Source organism: Schistocerca nitens, chromosome 2, assembly GCF_023898315.1.
Source record: "Schistocerca nitens isolate TAMUIC-IGC-003100 chromosome 2, iqSchNite1.1, whole genome shotgun sequence".
NCBI classification, from domain to species: Eukaryota; Metazoa; Arthropoda; class Insecta; order Orthoptera; family Acrididae; genus Schistocerca; species Schistocerca nitens.
The window spans coordinates 485,132,416-485,157,397 of NC_064615.1; positions in this window are offsets into that span (position 1 = coordinate 485,132,416).

Genomic DNA, 24,982 nt, shown 5'->3' on the forward strand with positions numbered 1-24,982 from the left:
CCCGAACAATCCAGCGGTCCTGGAATGTCTGCGCCAGATATTCGCGCACACTGGGACTAAAAGTGTGCTGGTGCGCCATCGTGTATGAGCCACATTTGTATTCGTTGCTGCAAATGGCACGGCCTCCAGCAGGTAAGCAATACATGAATCAGAAAATCCAGATAATGTGCCCGAGTTAACCTTTGTGGTAGCACATACAGCCCTATTGATCCATTGCCAAGAACGCCTGCCCATACGTTGATTGAGAATTGTTGTTGATGCCCACTTTCCTGAATTGCATGTGGATTTCCATCTGCCCATACATGCTGGTTATGGAAATCCACATCACTTGTGAACCCTGCCTCACCGCTAAATAAAATCTTGAATGTGGATAGTGGCACACTTCTGCAACAGCCACAGACATAACAGCTGTCTGCCACGATTATACCTCGCCTTAGGGCCTGAACGTGCTGCAGATGATACGGGTACAACTATTGTTCATGAAGTACCCCCGCCCCCCCTCCCCGCAAGATAGGAAAGAGATACACGCATTCTGCTGCTGCTAATCGTCGCACACTGGTCCCAGTGTCCCTTTGACGCTGGAAAAGTGTGTCGAACGGATTATCAGAGAGCACTATGCGCTGTGGATATTTTTCAGCATAGAGGTCATGGGCTCGCAGGCTACGCCCATTTGCTAAACCACTGCAAAATATCATATCCTCCATTTCACTTGTCAAGTACTAGGCTTCCATTGCTAACTAGTAGTGGAAGAGAGAAAATGTAAATGTACTACACCATCTGTAAGTACAGACAGTGCAAAAATAGTAAACACACACATGAATCCGCGTCTGAAAGAAGGTAAAACACCACCCGGGGTTGACAGTACTGTACAATAAGGCACACAAACACGACGAAAACTAACGTAGCCTACAACACGCCAGGCTGCAGACCATCTAATGGCAGGTAGAGTACTGTGCGTAAGACATCATAATACCCTGCCGACACATTTGACGGTGCGCCAATGCAACGACTGTCTTAATATCCGCAGCCAAACGTCACGTAGCCCTTCCTTATAAATACGTGTTTATCTCGGAAAGTATTCATTTCCGGCCCCATGTTCATTGGCTTTATTTTTCTTGTTTCGATGAGTAGGACCACCTCTCAAAGCATTCGACACCTTATTTTGAACAGCACGTATATCTCTATAATGTGATTAGAAGTCGTGACATGTAAAATTACTTGATAACGACCGATACTAGCATCTAATCGATTGTTTTTGTGGGCGCTAGGCTCAGTGAAAGTCCTGATGACGTTTAACTGCTCAATGTGTGTGTGTGTGTGTGTGTGTGTGTGTGTGTGTGTGTGTGTGTGGGCGTGTGTTAAATTTACTGTCAGTAAGACAGTTCTAGCACACACATGGCTGAGGGTGCGGATGAAAAAGGTTAGACATAAAAGCGTAAATCAGGAACATCTGGAGCAATTTCAAAAAAATTTGGTATACATTATATATTTATGACTCATGATTTCTATAAAGGCAGTTACTGTGGGAGTAAGATACCCCTACTACCCTCAGGGATGGCGATAGGGATGTGGATGGGGATATGGATGGGGATGAGAAGGGGTGACAAGTAAAAATGTTCTAAAATGACTTGTTACTATTTCTTTTCCGTGTTTGGTTGACTTGGAATACTTTAAAAGTATGAAGATTAATTTGTGCTGTTCAGTGTGTAAGCCAGGTCGTGAGAATGAGTACTGCAGCGAGCCAATAATGGTCAAAATGTTTCGGGGCCAAAGATCATGCCACACTGCGGAACCGCCGAAAAATTTAATGTCCTTCGAGGGTTTCATGGTGTAAAATAGCAGAGAGCCAGACATATATTTGGTGAAATATGTGGGACATTTGCACACGCGGGCGTAGCCGTGGGTAAAAATCTAGTCTATAATCATCATACAATATTTAACGAAGATTTCACATAAACGCAACACGAAATTCATAGAATTATGAAATTTAGCAAGGTCTGTATTGACGACTCCATTATAGCAAAGTTATTCAATTTAGCCAGAAATAATAGTAAAACCCATTTAGCCTCATGATAGCATTTAGGAGATGACAAAGTTTAAAATTATTTGACTCAGTAATGCAGATACGAACACGATACTGTCATTTCTATTAACTACATGCCGTATATTAACTGGGATTCTCCTCAACTGAATCAGATAAATTCCTCAAAACTAAGAGAAGTTAGTTCCCTGTCAATCGAATGTTTCATCTGGATTCAGAAATTCATCATACCGCTACATCATCTACCGATTTAAAGAAAACTGTATCACTTTTGCCAAAACTTCTGCTGATCTGGAATCCAGACTTTGAAAACTGTAAAGGTTAAACAGTCGTTCCAGGAAGAACGTTGATGGGATTGAAGGTAATTAAGATAACGTTGCGATATTCTAAAAAACGTAACGAACAGTTACCTAATGACTTCTCTTTAAGGAACAACTGCAAACTATGGCTTACAATCCGACATTTATGACATACAAATATGATTCGCCTAAGTACATAGTCGCAGAAGTTCCTAAATTTATTCAATATATTAGAGAAATCGTCCTTCAAAGTAAATCTAAAAGATCTGCAATATCCAAAAGATAACTAAAATGGAAAGAGCAGGTACTGCTAGAGAAGAACTATTCTGCTGAGACTCCAATGTATATGGTAGACACCCCTTCTTTATCTCTACTGAATGTCGTAAGAAGTTAATAACATTCTACTATTTGTGGTACAAGAAATCAACAGTACCTGTATAGACAAAAATCATTAAAGTCTAGAAAGAAGCAATATTCAATAATTAGAGATAGTGGAAAGAAGAAAATTGTTTAGAAATAAAGTACTGATTTTAGAGCGACGTCAAAACAGGAGAAATTAAATGCAGCAGGAAGGACGGAAGTATTACCATGATCAGTTAATTATTTACATTGGATCCTTTTTTCCGGTTTTAAAGCCACCACTGGAATTCTTGAAGGTCCGAAACTATTAAATGGCAGTTTTCAGTGTGATGCGTTTGGTATGCCACCAAGACAGGGACTCGCGACACGTATGGCTCCCGTAATTGACTAGAATCGTTGGAGCGCACGTTTCTTGTAACTAATTTTGTCCGGGCGGCTTTGAAACGACATTCATGACTTTCTATGCGTGCGGCACCGCCTGGGTCGGCGAAGTGACAGCGGATGTGTGTCACGTAGCGGCGAGTTTTCGGAGAATTTCTTGGAAGCGTTGCCACTGTTGCGTTCCGCTGCCTCGTGTTTCTCGCGCAATGCAACGGCTTTCCGTCTATTTACGGTTCAAAGACCTACAAAGATGACGGTTCTCCTCCTCGTCTGAAAAACACATTCTAACAGAGCTGACGTCAGTTCTACAGCGGCACCCTATCGTCAGCTAACTGTACTCTCTCTGGCCATTCGTCGTGTCATGGTATTAAGAACTTAAAAGCATTCTGTGGAGGTTTGCACAATTGACACGCGAGCGAAATGTGTCTTTCACGCCCTATACCAGCTTTCGTGAAGAGTCGCGGCTCTATTTTAAAAATTACTTACTTTATTAACAAACGTGCTGTTCATTGAGAAATTAAGCACAATCTCCAAATGAAATGCGCACGGGAAAATCCGCAGACCGCTGTGTCAGATCAGGTATTAAGTGTGTTGGAGTTAAAGATTGAAGTTTCTTAGTTCAGTGTTTCGTGCAACTTTCAGTCATTAATGTTGGTGACATTCATGTGTGTCAGCCCACTGTCGACTTGCTTTCATTTCGTGTCAGCAGCAAGAAGTTTTTTCATACTTGAAATTCGTTATGGCAGTTGTGTCACTGAAGCGACAAAGGAGAAAAGAAAGTAGCGGGAAGGGCATTTCAGTTATAGCTTTTCATCTGTGGCGGATGATAAATATCCCAGCCATTTTTGTCTATGATACGGTACTATTCAAGAGTTACGTGTAAATTTCTACTCATCCAACGCTTAGTAGCTTCTCATAACAGCTGCATTATTTTCAGCTCTTACCAAGGTCTCCAATTAAAGAAGGAAGGCGAAGCCGGACTCTGTGGCCGTGCGGTTCTAGGCGCTGAAGTCCGGAACCTCGCGGCCGCTTCGATCGTAGCTTCGAATCCTGTCTCGGGCATGGATGTGTGTGATGTCCTTAGATTAGTTAGGCTTAAGTAGTTCTAAGTCTAGGGGACTGATGACCTCAGATGTTAAGTCCCGTAGTGCTTGAGCCATTAGAGTAAAGGAAGGCGATTTTATTACAGTTAGGGTATCATGCTTTATCGCACAGCTAAATGAGGTAAAACCATAACGAACTTACCTGAAAATTTACAGTAACTTACAGACTATGGAGTAGTGCTGGGTGCTTGAAATAGCTAATTAACTTTCGAAAACCTGTTCATGGAATGAATTAACAACTATTTCAAAAACGTGACTGGTTGCAGTTTTACAGGGTGACAATTATTGAACCATATGAAATAAAACCGTCATAGCTTCTGAACGGTTTCCGTTAGGACGTTCAAACTACACGGTTGGCCACAGGGCATGATGATAATATGCGCAGTATGGTTTGATTTAGTGGCGAAGCCCACATTCATTTGGATGAGTTCGTCAATAAGCAAAACTGGCGCATTTGGGGGACTGAGAATCCGCATTTCGTGATCGAGAAGTCTCTTCACCCTCAACGGGTGGTTGTGTGGTGTGCGATGTCCAGTTACGGAATAATCGGCGAGATATTCCTTGATGGCACGGTGATTACCGAACCGTACGTGAAGGTTCTTGAAGATGATTTCATCTCCGTTATCCAAAGTGACCTGATTTCGACGACATGTGGTTCATGCAAAACGGTGTTCGACGAGTTTTTGATGTCCTGGGGGAGCACTTCGGGGACGGCTTTCTGGCTCTGGGGTACACAACGAGGCCACTGGCATGGGCCTCGACTGGCCACCATATTCTCCGGATTTGAACACTGCGACTCCTTTTTGTGGGGATATCTTCAAGACAAGGAGTACAGCAATAACCCAGAAACTACTGCTGTGCTAAAAACAGCCACTCAGGAGGTCATTGACAGCATCGATGTTCCGGCACTTTAGCGGGTCATGCAGAATTTCGCTATTCGTCTGCGCCACATCATCGACAATGATGCAGGCATATCGAACATGTCATAAGCTAAATCCGAATATCTGTAAAGACGTTTCCATATTGAGTAAAGTGTGTGCACGGAGTAGTTTGTAACTAATTTACGTTTTTCTCATATAGCTCAATAATTCTCACCCTATATGTATTTATGGTGGAAGAAATATTTTCCAAATTGTTGATGGTGTCTGTTGTCAATTCCTGCATTCTGTTTACTGAAATCACCAGAAAGACTGTCAAATTGCTGCAGTTTCTTGTTCCGCTTCCTGAAAAAAATGATGGCAATTGTCATGAGAAACGAAAGAAGAGCGGAGGTACGCCATCAAAGATAGTAAAACTTACGATGTGCGTAATAACCGTTTGCCCATCGAGGGTAGTACAAGGAGACAGCGTTCTACATGTGCAACAAATGAGACTGAAAAAAGAGCCAAAACAATTTGTACAATAAGCCAGATAACATTGTGTAAACAATGTTTTACAGCCTGTCACCCACAAACATGATTAACGTTATATTTACATACACCGTTTGTATTCGTTTTTCAAAGTAAAGTATTGTATGCAGTAACCGATGTTTTCTTTCATGTTAAAGCTAGAACATCAATGAGACATGGCGTCCCACCCGGCAGTAACATTGGCAGACATGTCCCACATCCCTGATATTAACCCCACCCTCCAATTCTCCGTGTGACTATAACCAATAACTAAACTCAACAAAGACTACCCCATGTGTATGCAATGAAAAGTACTAAAGAAAAAACTAAAACTATGTAGGCTAGGGGTTATGAAAGGTCACGAATGGAAATTTCTGCTAGGCCCAAACCGCTGAGGTCATCGGTCTCTAGAAAAATGGTTCAAATGGCTCTGAGCACTATGGGACTTAATATCTACGGTCCTCAGTCCCCTAGAACTTAGAACTACTTAAACCTAACTAACCTAAAGACATCACACAACACCCAGTCATCACGAGGCAGAGAAAATCCCTGACCCCGCCGGGAATCGAACCCGGGAACCGGGGCGTGGGAAGCGAGAACGCTACCGCACGACCATGAGCTGCGGACTCTGTCTCTACACTTAACAACTACTTAACCTAACTTAAACTAACTTACGCTAAAGACAAAACACACACACACACGAGGGAGGACTCGAACCTCCGACGGGGGGAGCTGCACGAACCGTGGCAAGGCGCCACACTTCAGTGTAAAACGACAGGCGTGGGCAGTTGGTTTTTTTTTATTTCAAAGGCGCCACTCTTCAGTGTAAAACGACACGCGTGGGCAGTTGGTTTTTTTATTTCAAGTATGCGTATCACTTCTTCCTTTTCTTCACTTCCCCTTAGGAATTTTTTGGTCGATAAAGTCTACTGAGCACTGAGTATCAGCAAATCACATTCTGACATACCTGTATCCGGAAAGTTAGCCGAAAGTGCTATCATATTGGCCATCGCTGCTTCGAAGCAAAGAACTTTTTACATTATTTCATCCGCTATGCCTCGGGCATGGATGTGTGTGATGTCCTTAGATTAGTTACGTTTAAGTAGTTCTAAGTTCTAGGGGACTGATGACCTCAGATGTTAAGTCCCATAGTGCTCAGAGCCATTTCAGCCATCGGTTATGACTTGAAACAGCACGGTTGTTTTCTGAAGTGTAAGCGAGAAAGAAGCTGCAACCAGGCACGTTGTTGTTGTTGTTGCTGTTGTGGTCTTCAGTCCTGAGACTGGTTTGATGCAGCTCTCCATGCTACTCTATCCTGTGCAAGCTCCTTCATCTCCCAGTACCTACTGCAACCTACATCCTTCTGAATCTGCTTAGTGTATTCATCTCTTGGTCTCCCTCTACGATTTTTACCCTCCACGCTGCCCTCCAATGCTAAATTTGTGATCCCTTGATGCCTCAGAACATGTCCTACCAACCGATCCCTTCTTCTAGTCTAGTTGTGCCACAAACTTCTCTTCTCCCCAATCCTATTCAATACCTCCTCATTAGTTACGTGATCTACCCACCTTATCTTCAGCATTCTTCTGTAGCACCACATTTCGAAAGCTTCTATTCTCTTCTTGTCCAAACTATTTATCGTCCATGTTTCACTTCCATACATGGCTACACTCCATACAAATACTTTCAGAAACGACTTCCTGACACTTAAATCTATACTCGATGTTAACAAATTTCTCTTCTTCAGAAACGATTTCCTTGCCATGGCCAGTCCACATTTTACATCCTCTCTACTTCGACCATCATCAGTTATTTTACTCCCTAAATAGCAAAACTCCTTTACTACTTTAAGTGTCTCATTTCCTAATCTAATCCCCTCAGCATCACCCGATTTAATTTGACTACATTCCATTATCCTCGTTTTGCTTTTGTTGATGTTCATCTTATATCCTTCTTTCAAGACACTGTCCATTCCGTTCAACTGCTCTTCCAAGTCCTTTACTGTCTCTGACAGAATTACAATGTCATCGGCGAACCTCAAAGTTTTTACTTCTTCTCCATGAATTTTAATACCTACTCCGAATTTTTCTTTTGTTTCCTTTACTGCTTGCTCAATATACAGATTGAATAACATTATTATTAATTAAAAAATTTTTTTTCCGTAATTGTATCAGGCTTAAGCCCGTCATCAGACGCACCAAAATTTCTAGTACAAATTTCATATTTTTCTTCTTATATTACAGAACGTAGATGTGAAATATGGATGGCGCAGAAATCAGGGTTGTTTTAAAGAAAATGTGCGAAACAACACTGTGGGTATAATTGAAGTGATTATTAAAAGCTAGTCACCAGAGGCCTGAGCACAACATCCCACTGTTTCACGAGCCGAAGGATTCCCTATTCCCAGAATTCCTGTGGCTGTGACAGGATCCAGTCCTCCACTGTGTCCTTCAGTTCGCAGTCCGAGTTGAAGCGCAAATATTGCATGTACACACTTCTCACCTAAAGAATGAGTCAGACCACAGCGGATTTAAACACTACTGAGCCCCTCTTATTTAAGAGCTTATTTAAGCTGCTTCCTTCCTCACTCCTGTCCTTCCCAAGAGCTTAATACGACCGTTACCATCTACTTCAGACCTACGGGTAAACAAACTGTCCCACAAAGAAAAGGGGAAACATCCAGAACGGGAAGAGATGAATGGAAACGTTATGGGTTGAGAGGATCTGTGATGCTGTTTCACTGATTAAAAATCGATTCAAACTTACAAACAACTTGGCAATATGAGTCCACTCGGCAGCGTGACGTTGCACCCATTCTTGCCTGGATGCATGCACTGATTCGGTTATGAAGGGTCTCATAAAGCAGTTGTAACCACTCCTGAGGCAAGCTACCCGACAACTACTGTAACTCCTCCTTGATATTCTGGACACTGGATCTGGAACGGAGACGTCTGAGCTGATGCCACATATGCTCTATCGGAGACAGATCTGTGGATCTTGCTTGCAACAGGGATACCTCAGCATCAAGCAGACAGTTCACGGAGACAACTACCACGTGTGGACGAGCATTCTTCTGTCGGAAAACGGCACTACGATACTATCGCATGTGAGGTAACACGTGAGGACTCAGGAAGTACTTTACGTATCGTTGTGCCCTCAGACTGCCCTTAAACATGGCGCCGGAAGTAACACCGCTGTGCCGCTCCAAAATATTCAAAGAACGAGACCTCACCAGGTCGCTACCATATTCGCTGACGGTGGTCGTCAGGGGTAATGTGGAACCGCGATTCATCGCTGAACAAAATGCGACGCCATTCACCATCAGACCACATTTCCCGTTCACAGCAGCATTCCACGTCTGTCTGTGGAAACTCCGTCAGGAGGTGATAACTGTCTCCTATGAGTACACGACGTCTCCGTGTCCGTCACAGTGATCACTCAACATCTGATGATGTCCACTCCTCTTATATACAATAGCAGGTCTGATAACAACGCTAAACAGTAACTACTGCACTCTGGCGGCCGTTCTATTCGTCACAGAGAACTCTAATCATTTACACACCCGCCGAGAGAGTGTACGTTGTTGCGTACGAGGATGGGCCTAGGCCTGAAACTAGTCACGCAGTGTTGTAACTGGCCTTCAAAAACCACGCGTGAGATTTTCATATTCTCTCGCTCGCTGCGTACAAATTATTAATCCAAAAGAAAAATTGAACAGGACCGTTTTGTAGGAAATTTAATGTAGTTAAGTTTTGTACTGGGATACGTTTTCTCTGAAGGCCGTAGTTTCCGTGCTATTCAGAAAATGCGTACTAAACCCTACAGAGCACTCCCACTCCCACATTCAGCCACCACCGGCCAGCATTTTTAGTATGTTGCTACTGTAAAAATATTAGCGACTGAGCGAATTATTTCCCACACACGACTTTTTTAACTTCATCGACTGGCCTTATTGCACCACCAGCTTAGTTGAGCACTTAATAATTGTAAAATTGACATTTGTGTAAATTATACCTAACAGTTTTGTGAATTTTAAGGGCATACAATAAACAATTACATCGCTGTATTTGTCAGCCCTTGTGACTACGAAAATACTATGATTGTAAGTGTGAAGTTTGGATCGAATTGTCTATGTAATCAATTCTAATGTCAATTTTACAAAAGTAGTTTTCCTTTCATTACTCTCAACGGCACGTTTAAATTTATTTATTTAATGGTATGGCTAGGGCCTCCCGGCGGGCAGGCCAATCGCCGGGTGCCGGTCTTTCAATTTGACGCCACTACGGCGACGTGCAGTCGAAGAGGGTGATAGTATGATGAGGAGGACAGCACAACACCCAGTCCCCGGGCGGAGAAAATTCCCCACCCGGCTGGGAATCGAACCCGGGCCCTGAGGAAAAAAAAAAAGAATCATTTTAAATCAAATCACAAATTTAAAGGAACAGGGATGTTTTTTTTAATTTATTTATTTATTTTCAATAAAGATCACTCTGTTAAAAGGAACATGTAGATCATTTTATCGTATAGTATGTTTATTACATAGTGAGTGGTGAGAGAAGCGTGAGGTTCATTATCAGCTGTCAAATGTGCACACCGGCTGCACCCGGCACATCCCAACTGCGTGGGGGTTCAAGGAAGACTGCCTGAAGATAATTGGCAAAGGTTTTCCGATAGTGTGACCATCTATGAACCTCATTGTGGGCTTGCTGCAAGAAATACCAAAAGTCAAGTCGCGACTTGGCAGCATCCCCATAGAGGTACGCGATCGTCCAACCTTTGATCCAGATGATCGACTGTGATTTAGTCGCCGGAAAGTAGTCACTCTCCGGATGTAAGAAGGAAGCAGGGGTAATATGTTGCGGGGTCACACGGAGGTAGCAAGCCACCATCTGTCTTCCTAGGAGCCATACGTCCTCCACCGCGATACAAGTTAAACGGTGATGGTCGTCATCCACTTGGTGACATTTCGGGCATAGTGGAGTGTCCACTAGTCCAATTGCATGGAGCCGTTGGTTGGTGTTGAACTTGCCACAGGCGACAGAGAACCACAGTGCCCGAACGAAGGTAGGAATGAATTTTTGGTGCACATATCTACAAATCTTCGGCCAATGCAACCTGGGGTGTTTGAGTTCAATGACATTACGAGTTATCCGTCGTAGCAGCCAAACATAAAAATCCTTCGCGCATGGCGGTCTCGTGCGCGGAAGCTTGTCTCTGGTATAACTAAGTTCCACGATAAATGTTGAAACATGCGCAAAATGTGGCGTAATGTTGCCCACCGCCACCGGAGGTGTGAGGGACGCTGGAACCAGGAGATCGAGTAGGCGGGATGTAAGGGAATCACGTCCGCTACGCCATTGCTTGTACATCGTGGCTAGAAGGAGCGCCGTCGCTCGGCAGTGAACATTCGTAAGTCCGAGTCCCCCCTTGTCCGTAGGGAGAGTGAGCGTTTCGTATCGCACCTTGAGGGGCGATCCAGTCATCACAAAATAGCCTAGTGCTGATTGAAGTCGACGTCCGAGCGTGAGTGGTAGGGGCAGGATCTGCGAAATACGCACCATTCGAGAAACCACATAAGTGTTCAGATACTCGACTCGCTGCAAAGGATCAAGGCGCCGTAGGAGATGTTGTCGGACCATGGTACGTGTTGTCTGTAAAATACGTCGGTAGTTAACTGCCGCAGTATGTTTTACAGATGAGGTAAAGTCTGTGCCGAGATAGCGGAATCGTTGCACATAAGGAAACGGACAAACTTCTTCCGGCGTAAGGCCCTTTCCAGCCGGCATTGCCGCCGATTTGTTCATGTTCACAGCACTACCCGCCGTCACACTGTGGCCCAACAACAGTTCAAGAACCGTCTTCACCTCTTCCTCAGAACGAACGAGCAGCAGGAGGTCGTCCGCATAGGCACGACATTTGAAGGTGTAGCCCCGTAGTTCCATCCCAGAAAGAGAATTTGTTAGCCTCCCAATTAATGGTTCCAACGCTATCGCGAACAGCAGCATCGAAAGAGGGCAGCCCTGGCGAATGGAGCGTCGAATTTGAATGGGCCCTCCTATACGCCCATTAACCTGTACCAAGGACTGTGCGCCCCCATAAAACCTTCTAATGAGACCAGTAAAACGGTCTGGAAAACCCATTTGTTCCAGTACAGCATACAGATAGTTGTGGCGCACCTTATCAAAAGCACTGTCAAAATCAACCGCCACCATCGCCGCTTTAAGCCGGCACTCCTCCGCCAGCGCTATCACATCACGGCATTCGCCAGTAGCTGTTTGCACATTCACCGATCCACCCGGTGTCGTCTGTTCTGGAGAGAGAACGCTACGAATTAACATACGACATCGGGACGCTAGCAACCGTGCAAAGATCTTATAGTCGGCATTAAGCAGGGTGATGGGGCGATAATGTGTGACCGTAATTCCCGGCTTCGGTTTATGTACTGGTACCAGGAGGCCTTCCATAAAAGCCGGTGGAATAGGCGCATCGGAATTTAACATCTCGTTGTACATTTCCGTCCATCGTGGTGCCATTTCGTTGCGAAATTCTCGATAGAATTCAGCAGGAAGCCCATCAATGCCTGGGGACCGATTCAACGCACCTTGTGCGATCGCATCATGTACTTCCTCACAGCTAATGGCTTCCAGTAAGGTTCCCGCGGCTTCCACCGTCAGTGTACGGGAGACGGACGTGGCTATGCGGTCGAGGTCATCGACAGAGGCTGCTTCTTCCCGATATATGTGTTGGTAATGGTCGACGAATGCAGAGACAATGTCCGCTTGACGCGTCACTCTTCGGTCTTCGCGGGTAATTAATTCCCGTACCAAAACTTGTCGTCGGTGCTTTCGTTCATTCACGACGTGGTGCATGGAAGGAATCTCGTGCCTTATCGTATCGTGACATCTGGCGCGCACCATGGTTCCCTGAAGATGTTTCCGAGCTAAAGCCACTAGTTTAGCTTTTATCCTTTTGAGTTAGATCCAGATGTCCTGTCCCGGCGGACCATCATCCAGGTCGCGCAGTGCTGCAAAATAAAAGTCGGTGGTACGGCGGCGCCATTCTGCCATCTCCCTGCTATACGAGATGAACTTACGGCGAAGTGCCGGTTTAGCACAAGTCAGCCACCAATCAAGCATCGTCGTATACCTTCCAACCCTTCGCTCGCACAATGTCCATGTCTCAAGGATCCGTTGACGGCATTCAGGATCATGTAGATGTTGAATGTTTAGTTTCCACGGGGCCTTACTGTTCCACACCTCTCTACGGGGAAGAAGCACCGTACAGATGTAAGCGCTGTGATCGGAAAATGCCAATGGCCAGCGTTCCGCGTCCTGGACATCATTTGCATGAGCCCGTGAGATATAAATGCGATCTAATCTGCTCGCCGAATGACTTGTCACATAGGTGTATCCCGGTGCAGCTCCATGTCGTAATTCCCACGTGTCACTAAGTACAAGATCGTTGACAACGATTCGCAACTCCTGGATGATGTTTGCTTGCGGCCATTGGTCTTTCTGGCTGAGAACACAGTTGAAATCTCCACCAACTATTAAACATTCATAACGTCCATGGAATAGTGGAGCAATGTCTTCTGCATAAAATCGCGCCCTTTCCCTCCGCCGATTGTTTCCCGACGGTGCATAAAGATTGATCATGCGTGTCCCAAACGTCGTGAAAGCCATTCCCCTGGCCGACGGAAGATAACACACGTTTTCCACTGGGAAGCCATCTCGCACGTAAACTGCCACCCCACTCCCATTGTGATCTCCATGCGACGAATAGGCTCGGTAGCCTGCGATGTATGGGAGTGCAGCTATGTGGACTTCCTGCAGCAAAGCAATATCCACATCAGATGCCCAAATCGTTTCCTTCAGTAGGTGTATTTTTGCCGGTGAACGCACGTCATTGATATTTAATGTCGCAATACGGTTCGCATGGCGTTGAATCCCTCTCTGTCGAGGCGCAACATCTCCCTGCATCGGCGCTGGGGGCTGAGTTAGAAGACGTTCTCTCGCCCCTCTCCCTTCACCGTCAGCAATTATTAGGCCGTCTTCGTGAGTGCCGGCTGCCTCTGTGTGACGTCCGGCGCCTCCTCAATATCGTCATACCACATCTTTTCAGGTTGTGATATATTCGTGTCCATAACCACAGCATCTGCGTCTGGAGAACCAACTGGCTGTGATTTCTCTTCATCATCACCACGTCCCGGTACCATCAATGTGACAGACCGCTGTGGGTCTGATCGAACAGTTCCCAGTGCCTCATCCTGTTTCGTAGAGGCTGTTGTGTCGTCTTGGTCCAGAGGCACATCGTCGTCGGGGCAAGGGGAGTCATCCCGAGGAGATGTCGTGCGACGCCGCCGTTTCCTCCTTTTCGGGGAACGTTGTTTGCGTGATCTTCCGTCCGTGTCCTCAGATTGTAGGGAATCACGGCTGCCCGACAGAAAAGCATCCGTAGGAACGGGAAGTGTTTCGAGTCCTATCGTTGAACTTGGCGGGAGTTCGGTCGAAACTAATGTTGTCGTCTCAGAGTGCGTTCCAGATGGAACAGCATCCGTAGTGGCTGGAACTGCTTCTTGTACTATCGGTGTGCTTGTTGGGAGATCGGTCTCATGTGATGTTGTCGCCGTAGATTGTATGCTCGATGGAGCAGCATCCTCTGTCATCCCGACGTCTGCGACAAGGTTTTGGAGAGTGCCATCTTGATCTTCCACCGTGGCTGTGTCCTTTCGGTCATCAGCGGACGCAGTGAGGGCTTTGGCATAGGTGATCGGTAGTACTGTCATCGCCGACGACGGCTCCCGCACATCTGAAGGCAGTTGCGTAATCCGCCGTTGCATACAGTTCGACCTGAGGTGTCCCTCCTGGCCACAGCCAGAACATGTACGTGGCTGACCATCGTAAATCACCACCGCCCGACAACCACAAATTGTCAGATAGGACGGTACATGCTTCTGAAGATCAATGGTGATCTGTCGCACTCCGTTAAGAACGGGGTACGTAGCGAATTGTGTCCAGCGTTCTGCCGTGTGACCATGTACCGTGCCGTATGGCTTAAAAGCCTCGATAACTTCAGCCGGGAGCTCAAATGGCAGCTCAAAAACACGTATAGTCCGTACACCAAGACCAGCATGGTCTACAGTTACCGTACCGACATTCCCGTCACTATGGCAAAACAGGAGACCTGCTTTTGTAGCCTGTAGAATTCTCTCACACGCCGCGTCATTTACCATCTTAACATACACCGTGGGACTAACGATGGACAGGTGAATTCTGACAATATCGTTTGGCGGTATCTTGACTTCCTCTCGAATGAATCGTTCCACTGCTAAAGCCTTTGGTCGTTCGTAATCTTTGCAGAAATTGAATCGTAGTGTAGTTTTCCTGTACTTGTTCGCCATGATCGTTGTTACTAGCCCGCGCGCAGACTAAGTCCACAAGTAAACAAACACTCGCACACGCCGCACAGGCGGAAGTATCGGACCTCCGCTTCGCACGGCCGCTAACACCGAACTGCACAACACCCAGTCCCCGGGCGGAGAAAATTCCCCACCCGGCTGGGAATCGAACCCGGGCCCTGAGGATTGACAATCCGTCACGCTGACCATTCAGCTACCGGGAGCGAACAAGGGACGTTTAAATTAATAATGTTAACGAAACAGCCGATTATACTGGTGGCGTAATATCCCAATCAACATGGACCCAGAGAAAAGTCGAATATCGGGAATATTTTGTGAAGTCGGAAAATTTTGTACAGTGGTAGAAGGGGGTGCGACGAACGATATACTAGATATCCTGCCTAGTAGGGATGAGCGTGCAACTGGAAGTGCGTCTGAAGGTCACTTTTGTATGTTTTCCCTGAATAGCTCGAAAACCGTTGTCTTCAACGGAAACGTATCCGAGCACAAAATTTAACTAATCAAAAAATCCACGGGTGTTCTGCCGGTCTACAGTGTCCAACGGGCACAATATTTCGGCGATCATACATGTCGCCATCATCAGGTGAACTGACGAACTGAGCTCCTGTGAACGTGCCGGCACGGAGATCCGTACACTATGGCTGCTCAGGGGGAACTGGGTTCGGTCGCGGCGGCGGCCGATTTAAATACCCTCCGCCCGCGGCGAACTCACTCCGCCGTCTGCGTCCCGCGCCACGGTCGCGCGGTGGAACAGATTGCGACGGCGTCTGAGATGACGTCGGTGTGATGGCTCTGTCCGCCGTGGTCGTCACAACTATACATTTGCTCGATTTACTCTTGATTAACCCAACCGCTGGTTCGCAAGCCTTGCTAAGATTATAGCCACAGTCACGGTTTATGAGGTCGTCATTGGTGCGAATTTCGATAGCCTCTCTAACAACGCTGTCCCAGTATCTCGACGTCTGTACCAGAATGCTCGTGCGTTCATACTCCATAGCGTGATTTTCCGACAAACAATGTTCAGCGACCGCCGACTTGCTCGGATACATCAGTCGAGTGTGCCTCTGGTGTTCACGGCATCGATCCTCGACGGTACGCATCGTGTGACCAATATACGACTTGCCACATTGACACGGAATTTGGTACACGCCGGCCTTCCTCAAACCGAGGTCATCTTTGGCGCTCCCCACCAGTGCACGAGTTTTATTCGGAGGACAAAACACAGTTCCGACCCGGTGTTTCTTCAAAATGCGGGCGATTTTCCCCGAGAGTGCGCCTGTATATGGGATAAACGCAGTGCCTACCTCCTCCCTCGTGATTTCATCCATCTCCACAGGTTGTGCTGTAGTGGGTGGGTGGAGAGCACGTTGAATCTGCCACTCTGAGTACTCATTTTTTCGAAATACAGTTCTCAGATGTTCCAATTCCTGGGGTAGACTCTCTGCGTCAGAGATAGTGCGCGCCCTATGTACTAGAGTTTTAAGCACCCCATTCCTCTGTGAAGGGTGGTGGCAGCTGTCTGCGTGCAAATACAGATCAGTGTGCGTTGTCTTCCGATACACCCCATGGCCTAGGGTGCCGTCAGGCCTTCTCTTGATCAAGACGTCACGGAAAGGTAGTTTACCCTCCGTTTCAGTCTCCATAGTGAATTTGATGTTGGGGTGTATGGAGTTTAGATGTGTAAGGAAGTCAAGTAGTTTATCCATACCTTGTGCCAGATGACGAACGTGTCGTCCACGTAACGGAAAAAGCAAGTAGGATGACGACAGGGCTTCCTCCACGAAGTTCTCGATGTACAAATTCGCTACCACCGGTGACAGTGGGCTACCCATGGCGACTCCCTCCGTTTGTTCGTAGTATTCTCCATTAAAAAGAAAATACGTGGAAGTCAAGACATGCCTAAAAAGTTCAGTGGTCTTCTCGTCAACCTTCTGACTAATCAATTCTAGTGACTCTCGCAGGGGTACCCTCGTGAACACGGAAACGACGTCAAAACTCACCATGATATCTGACTCACCCAACGTGAAGCTATCAAGGCGTTTAACAAAATAAACGGAATTACGGATGTGATGATGGCATTTACCCACATAAGGACTTAATATTCCCGTCAGGTATTTGGCCAACAAATATGTATGTGCCCTGATGTTGCTGACAATGGGGCGTAATGGTACCCCCTCTTTGTGAATCTTCGGGAGTCCATATTGTCAGCCGGTAAGACAACAATTTCAGAGCGCTCCCTCAGATCACGAATGGCCGCCCTCTCTTTACTAGTGATATTTGACTTCATCGGCTTGGATTTCGTCAACGCACAACGCACGATTCTGCAGCAGCTAAGAGAATCAAGAAACGAGCCAGCCTCGCATTGGTACGTGAGAGAGTGCAATTCACCCGCCGGAGCCTTGAGCTTATCTCACAGGAATTACTCAAACTACATTTGCAACTGGCTAATAATTTCACTTCTTTTTCCTGGGATTGGATTCATGGTGTCACCTGGGTTGCAGCTGATTCCGCCCATAAGAAGGCAACGGGACGTCAAACAGCTAAGTTCTCACGTCTCCTTGACAAACCATCTCTGCGGGTTCCGAGCAAGACTGTCATCAGTTTGAGTGGCATGGTGTTAAGTGCTGATGCGGTCTCGGTTTTGCAGAAAGGTCCCAACTTCGCTCCCACCCCCAAGTTCACTCCGGTCGCAGAAATTGTTAGTGCTGTTGAACAGGTTGCAGCTCGACTTCCTCCTGAATCAGCTGAGGAAATACGTCGTGAAACTTGTCGTGCGTTGACGAAATCCAAGCCGATGGAGTCAAATATCACTAGTAAAGAGAGGGCGGCCATTCGTGATCTGAGGGAGCGCTCTGAAATTGTTGTCTTACCGGCTGACAAAGGCAATGCTACAGTTGTTGTCTCCCATAAGGACTACACTGATAAGATGCACAGCCTGCTAAATGACGATTCCTACCGGAAGATCAGCGTTGACCCTACAAAGAAGGTGGACAACAAGACGAGGTCGCTTCTCAAGGACGCAGATTTACCGGAGGGTGACGCTAAGAAATTGTTACCCCAAGGTCCGGTACCGCCTAGACTATATGGACTCCCGAAGGTTCACAAAGAGGGGGTACCATTACGCCCCATTGTCAGCAACATCAGGGCACATACATATTTGTTGGCCAAATACCTGACGGGAATATTAAGTCCTTATGTGGGTAAATGCCATCATCACATCCGTAATTCCGTTTATTTTGTTAAACGCCTTGATAGCTTCACGTTGGGTGAGTCAGATATCATGGTGAGTTTTGACGTCGTTTCCGTGTTCACGAGGGTACCCCTGCGAGAGTCACTAGAATTGATTAGTCAGAAGGTTGACGAGAAGACCACTGAACTTTTTAGGCATGTCTTGACTTCCACGTATTTTCTTTTTAATGGAGAATACTACGAACAAACGGAGGGAGTCGCCATGGGTAGCCCACTGTCACCGGTGGTAGCGAATTTGTACATCGAGAACTTCGTGGAGGAAGCCCTGTCGTCATCCTACTTGCTTTTTCCGTTACGTGGACGACACGTTCGTCATCTGGCACAAGGTATGGATAAACTACTTGACTTCCTTACACATCTAAACTCCATACACCCCAACATCAAATTCACTATGGAGACTGAAACGGAGGGTAAACTACCTTTCCGTGACGTCTTGATCAAGAGAAGGCCTGACGGCACCCTAGGCCATGGGGTGTATCGGAAGACAACGCACACTGATCTGTATTTGCACGCAGACAGCTGCCACCACCCTTCACAGAGGAATGGGGTGCTTAAAACTCTAGTACATAGGGCGCGCACTATCTCTGACGCAGAGAGTCTACCCCAGGAATTGGAACATCTGAGAACTGTATTTCGAAAAAATGAGTACTCAGAGTGGCAGATTCAACGTGCTCTCCACCCACCCACTACAGCACAACCTGTGGAGATGGATGAAATCACGAGGGAGGAGGTAGGCACTGCGTTTATCCCATATACAGGCGCACTCTCGGGGAAAATCGCCCGCATTTTGAAGAAACACCGGGTCGGAACTGTGTTTTGTCCTCCGAATAAAACTCGTGCACTGGTGGGGAGCGCCAAAGATGACCTCGGTTTGAGGAAGGCCGGCGTGTACCAAATTCCGTGTCAATGTGGCAAGTCGTATATTGGTCACACGATGCGTACCGTCGAGGATCGATGCCGTGAACACCAGAGGCCCACTCGACTGATGTATCCGAGCAAGTCGGCGGTCGCTGAACATTGTTTGTCGGAAAATCACGCTATGGAGTATGAACGCACGAGGATTCTGGTACAGACGTCGAGATACTGGGACAGCGTTGTTAGAGAGGCTATCGAAATTCGCACCAATGACGACCTCATAAACCGTGACTGTGGCTATAATCTTAGCAAGGCTTGCGAACCAGCGGTTGGGTTAATCAAGAGTAAATCGAGCAAATGTATAGTTGTGACGACCACGGCGGACAGAGCCATCACACCGACGTCACCTCAGACGCCGTCGCAATCTGTTCCACCGCGCGACCGTGGCGCGGGGCGCAGACGGCGGAGTGAGCGCCTGATGAAGCTGCACCAAGTCACTGACGACAATGCGCAGCAGAGGGCCTAACAGCAACGCATGCGTTGCCGCGCCGAACTCTTTATGTTACAGGGAGGAATCCACTGCGGCCGGCCCAGGAGACTACAAGCGAGCCCAGCCGCAGCACCGGACTGACCCAGCTAACGACCACGCAGCACATAGGTAACGATGCACGATACCTCACGCTAACCTTCCCTCACCTTGCATGCTCTGTCGCAGCTATCAAGCCGCTACTGCCCTTACTACCCGTCCTACTGTCGCAGAGGTTTTTTTTCCTTTGGCGCTGGCCTTGGCACTTTTTTTCCTCTGCCCTTACAAACGCTACCCTTCAATCGTTTTCGAACACTTCTATCTCCTGATGGACCATGTTAATGAGTAATCTTACCCAGACGCATGGATAACATCACAGCCCGCATCCTGTGACGCCTGATTCAAAAACTAACATGTTTACGGAGGTGACAGTAGAACTTTTGGTTTGGTCACCACGTTGGTGTGGGCGTGGAGGGGCCCCATCCTTGTGTGTGTGTGCGACCGAACCCAGTTCCCCCTGAGCAGCCATAGTGTACGGATCTCCGTGCCGGCACGTTCACAGGAGCTCAGTCCGTCAGTTCACCTGATGATGGCGACATGTATGATCGCCGAAATATTGTGCCCGTTGGACACTGTAGACCGGCAGTACACCCGTGGATATTTTGATTATCAAGTACGCCGGGAGAAACTCAAGAATCACAAAATTTAACCACATTAAATTTCCTACAAAAGGATCTTGTTTATTTTTTCTGTGGGACTAACAATTTGCAAGTAGCGAGCGAGAGAATAGGAAAATCTCACGGGTGATTTTTGAAGGCCAAATATAAGATAGCGGGTTACACAAAACGACATCGGCAGGAGCAGCAAAATCACCCTGTATATGTGTAGATATCTTCATACCTTAAGAGTACCACATCGCCAGCACTCTTGCAAGAACCTAAAAGCTTTTACGTACAGTAATCCTGCAAAAACATTGATGCTGTTCTTACGGGGATCCCAAACGGAACAAATATTATTTGGTATTTACACTTCCTAAAATAATCCAGACTATAATGTCGTGCCGAATTAATTTCTTGGAAAAACCCAACGCTTTATGGAACGAAACACCGAGTTCTCTCAGAAATTAATTCTATTACGGAATTATAGTCTGGAATATTTCAATAAGGGTGATATTTTCAACCGTAAAAATGTACATTTTACTATTTTACACCGAAAAACTGGTTAAGTTTCCAGAGTACCTAACACTCTTTTAGTTGTACAACGATGTGTTCAAACGCGCTGAGAACGTCATACACTTTCCCAGCGTTGAGGAGGGTGAGAATCTGTGTTTGTGAAATGCAGCTTACGACGGCAGGTCCGCTCAATGAGGAGCCGTGACTGTATGTGCTGAACGCTGTCATAACGGAGATGGTTTTTATGACTATGCGTCCCGCCCCCTCGCTATCCCGTGTGGATGCGCCGCCTGTGGGCGATCGAAATGTCTGTGAACCACCAGCTGCAACTGTGACGACGCCATCGTTACCACGCCCCAATGCCTCGGGCGCGGCAGCTGAAGCGCGGAAGGACCACAACATGCGTTCCGTAGGATACGCGTAAATAAGAAACGTGAAAGGATCTACTGCTGCACAGTTCACTAATATTCCGCATACATTGTCTGGTACGTTAACCACAGTTGGTCTCCGTAACCACGTATCTCAACATTTGCCGTTCCTGCGTTAATACCCGATAAATAAATTGGACAATCGTCTTCCGCGATGGACACATCTGTCAAAACTCTGAATCTGAAACTAATAGCACACGCTACGTCATCAGTGTATAATGTGAATATCAGCGGTCCTGTTACACTTCTCTGAAGCACATTAAATATTTTACTTCTCTGTCTGTCAACAAATTTTTATTCAAAATGCTAACACCTGATTATATATCCCAGACAAACTCACTATCTTTGGTACGTCTATGCACGCAGCAGAATGAAAATGTTTTATGAATATTTAAAAACATAGAATCTATCTACTTATCTATATTTATGGCACTCTGGAAGCGTATGTGTAGAGTCCGAGTTGAATTTCATGTGCCTGATGTTTACGGAACTCATGCTGGTTTCCATAAGGAATGTGATTATGTTCCCGGTAGGGAATCGTATTTTAGAATGAAATATTTTTGGAAAACTCCTATTAATAGAGATTAATCTAATGGGGAAGTACTTCTGCTGCATATTTATTTATGAATGTGACCTGCGCTCTTTTGCAACCTCAGGGAACCCAACTCAAGGGATCTTCGATAAATTGCGGTCAATACTAGGTAATTAGTTAAGGGCTACTACATCATTCAGTTTTGCAACGACATAGTTTTTGCATGTTGACAATGTTTCTTCGTATACCATTACGAAGGAACATTTAAAAGTAGAATTATCTACTCGGCTTTAGTTTTGCTTTTTTCTATATTATAATAACTTTCCACGAGGGCACATAGCCAGTGGCGGAACGCCCTCCTTCAACCATAGGACACTCCCCTCCCCTCCCGCCATTAAAATTACAAGTTTCCATTTTTGAAAATTTATCATAAAACTTAAAATGGAAAATAGTTTTTCACGAAAGACTGTTCTGAAATTCATGTTTTTAAAACACAATTTCTTACAATCAAAACAATAAAACCACAAGAATTAATGTAAACGACAGGCCAATAGCAGTGTCACTTTGCTCCTGGTTATGTATCGCCACAAGTCTGTAGTCTTCTTGACTATGACGTCATGTTTCCAACTGCTGCCAGCCGCAACGTTCTAACAGTTTCGTTCTAGCTGCTCAATGAACGTGTGTCCAGTATTAACCAATGGAGCATATAGCGATAAATGTCGATGAATATATTCATGGCATATCCAGGTCACGTACAATTCAAACTTCCACAGTGCTGGGAAAAACACATCATATGACATGAGACATAGAGTTTTATGTTTGGTAAATGCTTTAAATGTCATTTGTCTCCTACTCATTGAGTTGTATTAGGAATGGATTGATTTAAGTTCTATTACGAATAAAGTAAACATTTGAACACGAACGTCCCTGTAATACACACATAAAAAAGTTTTGCATCACTTCGGTTCCGAAAGTTCCGAAACCTGTACAGAAAACTGGAATAGTGATCAACATAAACATCATTTACGCCCTTTTTATACCTCATCAAAACCACACATTGCATCATACAGCGAGACCTTCAAAGGTGGTGGTCCAGATTGCTGTACACATCAGTACCTTTAATACCCAGTAACACGTCCTCTTGCATTGATGCATACCTGTTTTCGTCGTGACATAATATCCACAAGTTCATCAAGGCACTGTTGGTCCATATTGTCCCAGTCATCAACAGTTATTCGGTGTAAATCACGTGGATCACGTCGTCCATAAACAGCCCTGTTCAATCTATCGCAGGTGTGTTCGATAAGGTTCATGTTTGTAGAACATGCTGGCCACTCTAGTCGAGTGATGTCGTTATGCTGAAGGAAGCCATTCACAAGATGTACACGATGGGGGCGCGGATTGTCGTCCATGAAGACGAATGCTTCGCCACTATGCTGCCGATATGGTTGCACTATCGGTCGGAGGATGGCATTCACGTATCGTACAGCCGTTATGGCGCATTCCATGACAACCACCGACGTACGTCGCCCCCACATAATGCCACCCCAAAACAGCAGGGAACCTCCACCTTGCTGCGCTCGCTGGACAGTGTGTCTAAGGCGTTCAGCCTGACCAGGTTGCCTCCAAACACGTTTCCGACGTTTGTCTGGTTGAAGGCATATGCGACAGTCATCGGTGACGAGAATGTGATGGCAATCCTGAGCGGTCCATTCGGCATGTTGTTGGGCCCATGTGTACTGCGCTGCTTGGTGTCGTGGTTGCAAAGATGGACCTCGCCATGGATGTTGGGAGTGAAGTTGCGCATCATGCAGCCTATTGCGCACAGTTTGAGTCGTAACATAACGTCCTGTGGCTGCACGAAAAGCATTATTCAACATGGTGGCGTTGCTGTCTGGGTTCCTCCGAGCCATAATCCGTAGGTAGCAGTCATCCACTGCAGTAGTAGCCCTTCGGCGGCCTGAGCGAGGCATCTCATGGACAGTTCATGTCTCTCTGTCTCCTCCATGTCCGAACAACATCTCTTTGGTTCACTCCGAGACGCGTGGACACTTCCCTTGTTGAGAGTTCTTCCTGGCACAAAGTAAGAATGCGAACGCGATCGAACCGCGGTATTGATCGTCTAGGCATGGTTGAACTACAGACAACACGAGACGTGTATATCCTTCGTGGTGGAATGACTGGAACTGATCGGTTGTCGGACCCCCTCCGTCTAATAGGCGCTGCTCCTGCATGGTTGTTTACAACTTTGGGCGGGTTTAGTGACATCTCTGAACAGTGAAAGGAACTGTGTCAGTGATACAACATCCACAGTCAACGTCTATCTTCTAGAGTTTTGGGGCCGGCCGCGGTGGTCTCGCGGTTCTAGGCGCGCAGTCCGGAACCGTGCGACTGCTACGGTCGCAGGTTCGAATCCTGCCTCGGGCATGGATGTGTGTGATGTCCTTAGGTTAGTTAGGTTTAAGTAGTTCTAAGTTCTAGGGGACTGATGACCACAGCAGTTGAGTCCCATAGTGCTCAGAGCCATTTGAACCAATTTTTTTTTCTAGAGTTCTGGGAACTGGGGTGATGCAAAACCTTTTTTATGTGTGTAAGTTAAAAAAAACGTTAATTCCTTGTGCCATTTGTACCATAGCGGTTGATCGTTGGGTGGCGCCTGAGTTAGTAGCAATGGAAAATAAAGAGAAAAACAATCTTCCCCCCTCCCTTCCCCCTCCTCGCCCTGCGCCTGCCATAATCCTCCTCTTTTCCTTCGCATCTCAGGTGACACCGCTATGAGGACAGACCGTACGTAGTATACTGCATTTCCGCTCGTAACTTTCATAATACATTGAGATGACCGAAGTCATGGGATAGCGATACGCACACATACAGATGGCGTTAGTACCGCGTATATGAGGTATAAAAGGGTGATGCATTGGCCGAGTTGTCACTTGTACTCAGGTGATTCATGTCAAAAGGCGTCCCACTTGATTATGGCCGCACAACGTGTATTAACAAGACTTTGAACATGGAATGGCTGTTGGAGTTCGACGCAAGGGACATTCCGTTCTGGAAATCGTTACGGTATTCAATCCACAGTGTCATCTTTGTGCCGAGAATACCAAAATTTCAGATATAACCTCTCACCACAAATCACGCAGTGGCCGACGGCCTTCACTTAACAAACGAGAGTAGCGTCGTTGGCGTGGAGTTATCACTGCTAACAGACAAGCAACAATGCGTGAAAT